Here is an 8,516-nt window from a genome sequence, read left to right as displayed (position 1 = left end):
GGAGCAGATCAATTTTTGAAACAAAAACCGCATTCCCAACGCGATCCATGCAATCCTCCATACGAGGTAACGGATAACTATCAGGCTTAGTGAGATCTTTTACACTTCTAAAATCAGTGTAAAATCGAAATGTGTTGTCAGATTTCTTTACACGCAAACAGGGTGAACTCCATGGACTAGAGCTTGGTTCAGCGATGTTATTTTCGAGCATGAAATTCACCTCTTATTGCATCTGTTCTCGCTTTTCTGGACTTACCCGATAAGCATGCTGTTTTATTGGTAACGCGTCACCCACATCAATATCATGCTCAATTAAAGACGTACGGGTAGAAACATCCGAGAATAACTCAAGATGATTTTCAATAAGACCAACCACATCCGATCGTTCAACAACTGTTAAGATAAAAGTCAAGGTTTTGGACAATCTCAGAATTTTTTTGTTTTCCCGCCACTAACTCAGGAGCAGGAAACTCCACGTCTTCCTCCTCCAACAACACGCTGTCAGCAACAATGGGAGACAAAGGACTGATCAACGGATTAGCACTGGACAGCGCACGGTGATCAGGAATTTCAGCACCGGACAGCGCCTCGTCAGTCAACTGAGTCTCTGTGGGCAACACAGTTAAAACAGCAGCATTCTCTCTAGACACATTTGACGATCGTTCAAAGTAAGGCTTAAGCATGTTTATGTGACACAGCCGAGTTTTTTTCTTTCTGTCAGAAGTAGCAATCACATAGTCAAGTTCACTCACCTTTTCTTTAACTACATACGGGCCATAATAGCGAGCCTGCAATGCAAAACCTGACACTAGCATCTGACATCTGTAAATTTGATGATGGTGTTGGATCTGTTCACAGCCCTGCAGTCGATGGTAAAAAGGGAGTAGAGGAAGGGGCTCAGCAGCCCTGTGGTACACTAGTGTTGAGTGTGACGCTGGTGGAGCAGATGTGACCTGATCTAACATTTTGAGGTTTGTTAGTCAGAAAGTTCATAATACAGTTGCATAGTGATGTGTCGATATCCAGGTCTCTTAGTTTGATCAGTAACTTGGAGAGTATGACAGTGTTGAATGCTGAACTGAAGTCCACAAACAGCATTCTTGCATAAGTGTTTTTATTGTCCAGGTGTGTGAGTACAGAGTGCAGTGCTATAGAGACTGCATCCTCTGTGCTCCTGTTGCCACGGTAAGCAAACTGATGTGGGTCCAGTGTGGATGGCAGAGAGTCTTTTAATTGTGCCAGGACCAACCGCTCGAAGCAATTCATAATGATGGGTGTGAGTACTACAGGGCGGTAGTCATTCAGGCATGTTGGGTTGGAGTGTTTGGGCACTGGCACAATAGAGGTGGCTTTAAAGCATGTTGGCACAGCTGCTAGGTTAAGCGACAGGTTGAAAATGTCTGTGAATACCCCAGCGAGCTGTTCTGCACATGCTTTGAAGACTTGCCCAGGAATACCATCTGGTCCAGCAGGCTTTCGCACATTGATCCGACTCAGTGCGTTGTGTACTTCTGAGGAGGTGAGTGTGATAGGTGAGTGGTCGGTGGAGGAAGTGATCCTGACGTAGGGTTTTTTATTGTCTCTTTCAAAGCAGGCATAAAAGTCATTTAGCTCGTTCAGAAAGGAGACTTCTGTGGGTGTGGACTGGCTGGGTGTGTAGTTGGTGATGGCCTGGATGCCCTGCCACATGCGCCAAGGATTAGAGTTGGAAAAGTGCTCCTCTAGCTTTAGCTTGTAACAGTGCTTGGCCTTTTTGATGCCCCTCGTCAGATTAGCCCTGGAAGTGCTGTAGGCCTGTGCATCACCTGATCTGAAGGCAGTGTTGCGTGCTTTCAGCAGGAGGAGCACCTCCTTGTTTATCCATGGCTTCTGATTCGGGTATGTAGTGATCTGTTTCTGGGTTGTAACAGATATATAACAGATATATTCCAGAACAGAGGAAGTGTAACTGTCAATGTCTGTTTGAAAGCCATGTGTGGCCTGGGAAGCAAACATACCCCAGTCTGTGTGTTGAAACCTGTCCTGGAGTGTGGAGTCTACCCCATCTTTGTGTAAACATGGTCTAATGTTTTAGACCAAAAACAAGACCTAAACAACAGAAAAGTTACTAGTAACTAATAAAATTAGTACTAGTATCTAATAAATAAAAACTATACATTTAATAAGTACTATCTAATGAATAAGTACTAGTATCTAATAAAATAAACCAGTGTCTAATGAGTAAGCACTAGTATATTTTGAAAACTCTAGTATTTAATTAATAGCACAAGTATTTAATTTAAAAGATATCTGAAAAATAAGCACAAGTAACATGAAAAAAGACACTAGTATGGCAGGGCTCGAAATTGCGACCATTTTGCTCACATACGTGCCCGAAATTTTATCTATGCGACCTCAAAATATATTTGGGAGCATTTGTGCAAGTGCATGAATGTGTTGTGTGCGACAGTTTTTACTTTGCAAAATGTTCACCACATGCGCGGATTCGGGAGACATTCATGCTGAATGCATCTCTGTGCTTGAAACGGGAGACGCAGCGCTCAGGAATGGTTTAAAACAGTTGTCATGTCAGTTTGCTGCAGTAAACAAAGCCAAGTCCGTAATCCTTGCCCCGCCTTCGCGCTCTTCTTATTGGCCCACTGCTCTAGCACTGAAATATCAGTTGTTAATTACTCAGTTAAACGGACATCGCAAACGGGCCTACACTAAGTAAACTAATATCGCTACTCACAAAAAAACCGGTATTGCTATTAACATGACTTATGCATATAATAAGGTGCAGTACATGTCAAAAGCATCAGTGCAGTATCAGACAGCACCCGTGAGAACCGCACAGTTATATCATTAACAGATTTCTTCATGTCAAGCAGTGCGTGCAGGGCCGGTGGGCGCTCTGTGTATCTTTTGGACACTCAGTTATGTTATAAAAATGTATTTTCTTGAGATAATGGGACGAGACATATTTTCCTCACGCTTGCATTTATACTGTTGATTTCAAATGCAATTAATAAGTTTGTATAAAAATTGTAGTAATGATGCTTATAATTGGTGGGTGCGACTACATTTTTGCTGATGCGCCTACATTTTTAAAGTTATGAGCACCGGTGCTACCAAGCAAAAAGGTTAATTTCGAGCCCTGCTAATGGGTGATGCTAGTGGGTTGCACCTTATCTCACAGCAAGAAGTACAGGTGAATTGAGCATGATAAAATTGACTGTAGTGTATGAGTCTCTGAATAAGTGAGTGTGCTTCCCAGTGATGGGTTGTTGTTGGAAGGGCATCTGCTATGTAAAACATACGCTGGATAAGTTGGTGGTTCATTCCACTGTGGCAACCCCAGATTACAGTTTTTTTTCATTTGTTTTGCCACAAATTTCAGAACCCTGTTATCAATTTTCAAAACTCGAACATCCACTACTTTAAACACAGACTCTCCAGTGTTCAATACTCTGCATGCTGCATTCATTTCCTTTAAGAAGTCTTGCATTTGAAGGATCATTGGTTCACATAATCCTGTTATCATATAAATACTACAGGAACAAACTTTAGATCACCAGCACACAAGATGCACATTGTTACAATAAACAATCTTTTACAGTCATTTTTGTTTAAAATATATGATACAGGTTTCATAATGGTTTATACATAAGTGTAGAGGGAACAGTACAGACAGTGGATACACTAAACTAAGTTTATTCCAACGCAATCTCATGGCAATTCGTAACTTTTTGATTTAGTGGCTAATTCTCATTCCATCATAATGTAGGTTTACTGTCATTTTTTCTCACTGCAAGTCCCCATATAGAAAGCTGATGTATGGCATAATATATGGCAACATATGGAAATTACAACTGGTCTCGACATACTGTATTTAAAATCTCATAATAGTCAATAATTTGTCAAAATCACTGTTTACATTTTTTCATTTTCATATTTTTTCATATCACGTGTGTGTGTGTGTGTGTATGTGTGTGCATAAAGAGGCTCTTGTACAACAAATCCAAAAGGCTTGATCTCAACAATAGCTGATAGTCACTTTTGCACTTTTGCTGGAACTTGATTCCAGGGTCTCCTGTTTACAGTACAGGCACTTTGACCAACTAAGCTACAGCGCCAAACGACCTTGACAGGGGCTAATTTTTTAATTGAAAAAAGAAAAATAACTAACAACTGTAGCGCTGCATGCACTCTTAACAAAAAGCCACCCTGGCACCTGTACATTGGGCACTGTTGGGATTTGAACCCAGGATCTCCTGTTTAGGAGTCAGGCACTTTGACCAACTAAGCCACAGCGCCAACCATGAAAAGCAGGCAATACGTTTTTGCACACAGAGACTTAAAAAAGACAGCGAGTCTAAAAATGGCAAGCAAAGAGGTTGTTCACAGTTTTTTACAATGGCCATGACAGTTTTTTCAATACATTTAACAAGTTTGCTATACTCTTAACGCAGCAACACACCTAAAACACACAATTGGCAAAACAGTTAATTTTATGCTCAAAATCACACATTGTAAACTAAACCTCTAAACTTCTTTTCAAAATACAATAATAAACGAACACACTACACCATGTCTAACAAAACACTGCAAATATGTTTCAAAATTACATAATTGTTCAAAACACAAACACATGTTCTCTTTCAACAGAAACATTCAGTCAATCAGAAAACACTGACAATAAAAACACTATCATCAGCTAAAAGTACAGAAACTGCATTATTTTATGCGTCAGCTCTGTCCTTATATTTTAAGACTCTACATTTTCATTTTGTTTGGTTTAGTAAATGCAGGCATTTTCTTTCTTTTACTGCAAAAATTCAATACAAAAATAAAGAAATAAATTGCTTTATAAAATTTACAGTTGATGTAAAAAAAATACAGACACAGAATTGCTGCAGTACAGACTTTATTTGCAAAAGGACATCACTGCAAGATATACCAACAGAAAAAGCACCGCAATTATAATTAAAAAACAAAATAATTTTCTATTCTGCCTGGTCTTCTGCATTTACCCGACTTCTTCTCTGGCCCAGCATGGTAACGGTGGCCCTTTGGCCTATTATGTTTCTCCTACGGCGACGCCTTTTCACCAAGTTGAAGCCAGCCTCGTCAACATAGATATTTTCATGTGGTATTTGATTGACCTCCAACTTCATGACTCTCTAAAAGTAATTTGACACAGTGTAAATGGTTCACTGTACTATAGCTAATGTATGTACTAATGAACGCCAGGTTTATAGAGTCGCTTACTGAAAAACACACTGTGCATAAAGTAATGACTGTATTGCATAACCTTATGTGGACGTATTGGTGATGGAGTTCTGCAATGTGCTCATTGTTCCTTTCAAAAACCTCATTAGTCCTTTTTTAGAACATACAGTATGATCATGTGATTTGAAAAATCCCAACACGTGTGCTTTCTAGATGGGAATCATGTTCATATGGGAGCTGTCGTATATATATATATATATATATATATATATATATATATATATATATATATACATATACATACATACATGTATATGTGTGTGTGTGTATACATTCATATATACAGGGAATATATTTGTGTTTCAATTGACAATATGAACAGCTGTTTATTGTGGCGGCTTTAGCCTATATAGGTTCTGTTTAGAAAATAATGTTATTTGTTCTGACACTGTGTGAAAGCATTGGTAAATTAGACTGTAAAATTACATTGTTTTGGTTTTGGTTGAGTTTGTGTGTAAAAGAAGTTCAAGCATTTTAAATTTATGTTAACTGGATGCATTTTGTGTCAAAGCAACTAGAAATGTGTTAATTGTATAGCCCACGAAGACGAATGTTGTGCTAACCGTGTTAAGAGTTTAGGAAACTTGTTAAATGTATTAAAAAAGTGTCATAGCAATTGTAAAAAACTGTAACTATATTTGTATATTTGTTTACAATACAGGCGCTTTGACCAGCTAAGCCACAGCGCCACAAAAATTGACTGTAAGAAACATTTGAAGAACATTTGAATAAGAAAAAATAATACACAACAAAAACCAGCATGTCAGGATGCAGAAAATGTTGACAAGATGGACGTGGTCTTTTAGAGTCTGGATGATCATGTCTCAAACCTGACCGGTAACCTGGCCTCTGTTCAAGATCAAAGCAAAAAATGTGTGAATTTATTTTTATTTAATCTATCCTTATTCATGTGTTTAATGTTTTTTGGAACCTCCAGTTTCATTACATCCAAACCCAGAGTCAGCTCGGAAAATGGAAATCAGGACAAACATATGCTATCGGCCATTGAAAGAGGTTCAGATCAGAAAGCCACTCTCCCATAATCTGAGGGAAAGGTGCAGTTTGGATTTGAACCTAGCACCTGCTGTTCCCAAGACAGGTGCTCTGGACAACTTAGTCTTAACACTAAAAGAAAAAAAACCTCTGAATACGATACTTCCAAACGCAGTTTCATCTAAGACAGTGGGGGGGAAGCAAAATTTACTGTGCTTTCTACTCAGTTACTTTGCACATGCATAAAGAGGCTCTTGTGCAACAAATCCAAAAGGCGTGATCTCAACAATAGGTGGCAGTTACTTTTCCCCAAAACCACAGGTTGCCTTTGAGTCATTCCTCAAGCCCACTAGGCCCTACACTGTTTTCTAATCTCCCTTATTTAAAACAGCTCAAGTCATCGGCGCAATGAAAGAAAGAAGCAAAACGGGATGGACAGATGCCTAAAATGTTAGAAACGCACCACACCTTAAGTCAGTGAAGAAAAAGAGCCAGGCTTGCGACTCTGGTGGGACTCAAACCCACAACCTTTGAATGGCTCAGCTCACAGCCTAGAAGTACAATGCACTATCCATTGTGCCACAGAGCCTGAGTGCTCTGCTGTCTCTAGCACTGTTGCACAGAAAGCACTTTTTAGTACTCCCTGGCTCATGAAAGAACAGCCAACTGCTGACAAGGCACTGCTGGGATTCTAACCCAGGATCTCCTGTTTACTAGACAGGCACTTTAAACAACTAAGCCACAGCGCCAAACAATTTTGACAGGAGCTAATTGTTTAATTGGAAAAAAGAAAAAAAAACTAACAACGGTAGCGCTGCATATGTGAATGTCTGGACTTGAAATATTAAAGTCCAATTGGTTGCCATTACCAAACTATGCTATATAAAGCCATCGTCCAAAGCCCTCTTGAACGAGCAGCGTTCTTAAGGATTTGAGTTTTGTTAAGAAACCGACTGCTAAACATCCCGCTGCGTAAACACTCGTCACTCTTAACAAAAAGCAACCCGGACACCTGTACATTAGGCACTGCTGGGATTTGAACCCAGGATCTCCTATTTACGAGACAGGCGCTTTGACCAACTAAGCCACAGCGCCAATGCCAAAAAGAAGGCAAGACATTTTTGCACACAGACTAAAAAAAGACAGCAAGTCTAAAAATGGCAAGCAAAGAGGTTGTTTAACTCTATTTGTCGCACTATTCATTACGCCTCAAAGCTATACATTTTTATAATTCATTCCGGTAAGCTCTATAAAACACACACATGCACCACCTGGACTATGGCGCTGCTGGGATTTGAGCCCACGATCTCATGTTCACAAAACAGGCGCTTTGACCAGCTAAGCCACAGCACCACAAAAATTCATAGTAAGAGACATTTGCCCGATAACAAAAATCGAAGAAGAAAAAATAATACACAACAAAAACCAGCATGTCAGGATGCAGAAAATGCTGTCAAGACGGACGCGGTCTTTTAGAGTCTGGATGATCATGTCTCAGACCTGACCGGTGTAGTGGCAATTTTCTTTAAAGAGGCGCTCTCTGTGGTCAAGAAACAAAGTCTTACCCGGGATGTCTTTTCAAAGTTTTATTCTTTGCAAAGAAGGTCACAGTCATACAGCAACAACAGTTTCTGCAGAGTGAGACACAGAAGTCAAGTGTGTTCACCCTTTTATCTGGTTTTTACTGCTTACAAAGTCAAACCCTAATAATGCCCATTCTGACGACAGTTTCTACAGAATGAGACACTGAAACAAAGTGTGTTCACTGTTTACATTTACATTTAGTCATTTAGCAGACGCTTTTATCCAAAGCGACTTACAAATGAGGACAAGGAAGCAATTTACACAACTAAGAGCAACAATGAATAAGTGCTATAGGCAAGTTTCAGGTCTGTAAAGTCTAAGAAGGGAAGTATTAGTAGTATTAAAATTTTTTTGAAATTTTTTTTTTTGGGTACAGTTATTGTGATATTCAGAGAGGCAATTGCAGATTAGGAAGTGAAGTGGAGACTAAATAGTTGAGTTTTTAGTCGTTTCTTGAAAATAGCGAGTGACTCTGCTGTTCTGATGCAGTTAGGGAGTTCATTCCACCAACTGGGCAGATTGAGCGTGAGCGAAAGTGATTTCTTCCCTCTTTGGGATGGAACCACGAGGCGACGTTCATTCACAGAACGCAAGTTTCTGGAGGGCACATAGATCTGCAGAAGTGAGAGCAGATAAGAAGGTGCTAGGCCAGAAGTCACTTTGTAGGC

General features: G+C 39.7%; 2 non-coding genes across 2 annotated transcripts; both read right to left on the bottom strand.

Annotated features, from left to right (window-relative positions):
• Window positions 1–4,222: 4,222 nt before the first annotated feature.
• trnar-ccu (transfer RNA arginine (anticodon CCU)) lies at window positions 4,223–4,296 on the bottom strand. The gene has a single exon. It is a non-coding gene; the product is annotated as a tRNA-Arg (tRNA).
• Window positions 4,297–7,285: 2,989 nt separating this feature from the next.
• On the bottom strand, window positions 7,286–7,359 carry trnat-cgu (transfer RNA threonine (anticodon CGU)). Its single transcript has one exon. It is a non-coding gene; the product is annotated as a tRNA-Thr (tRNA).
• Window positions 7,360–8,516: the final 1,157 nt, after the last annotated feature.

This window comes from Danio rerio, chromosome 4 (genome assembly GCF_049306965.1).
Source record: "Danio rerio strain Tuebingen ecotype United States chromosome 4, GRCz12tu, whole genome shotgun sequence".
NCBI lineage: Eukaryota > Metazoa > Chordata > Actinopteri > Cypriniformes > Danionidae > Danio > Danio rerio.
Note: the sequence above shows the minus strand (reverse complement) of the source record. Positions and strands in the feature narration are given on the sequence as shown.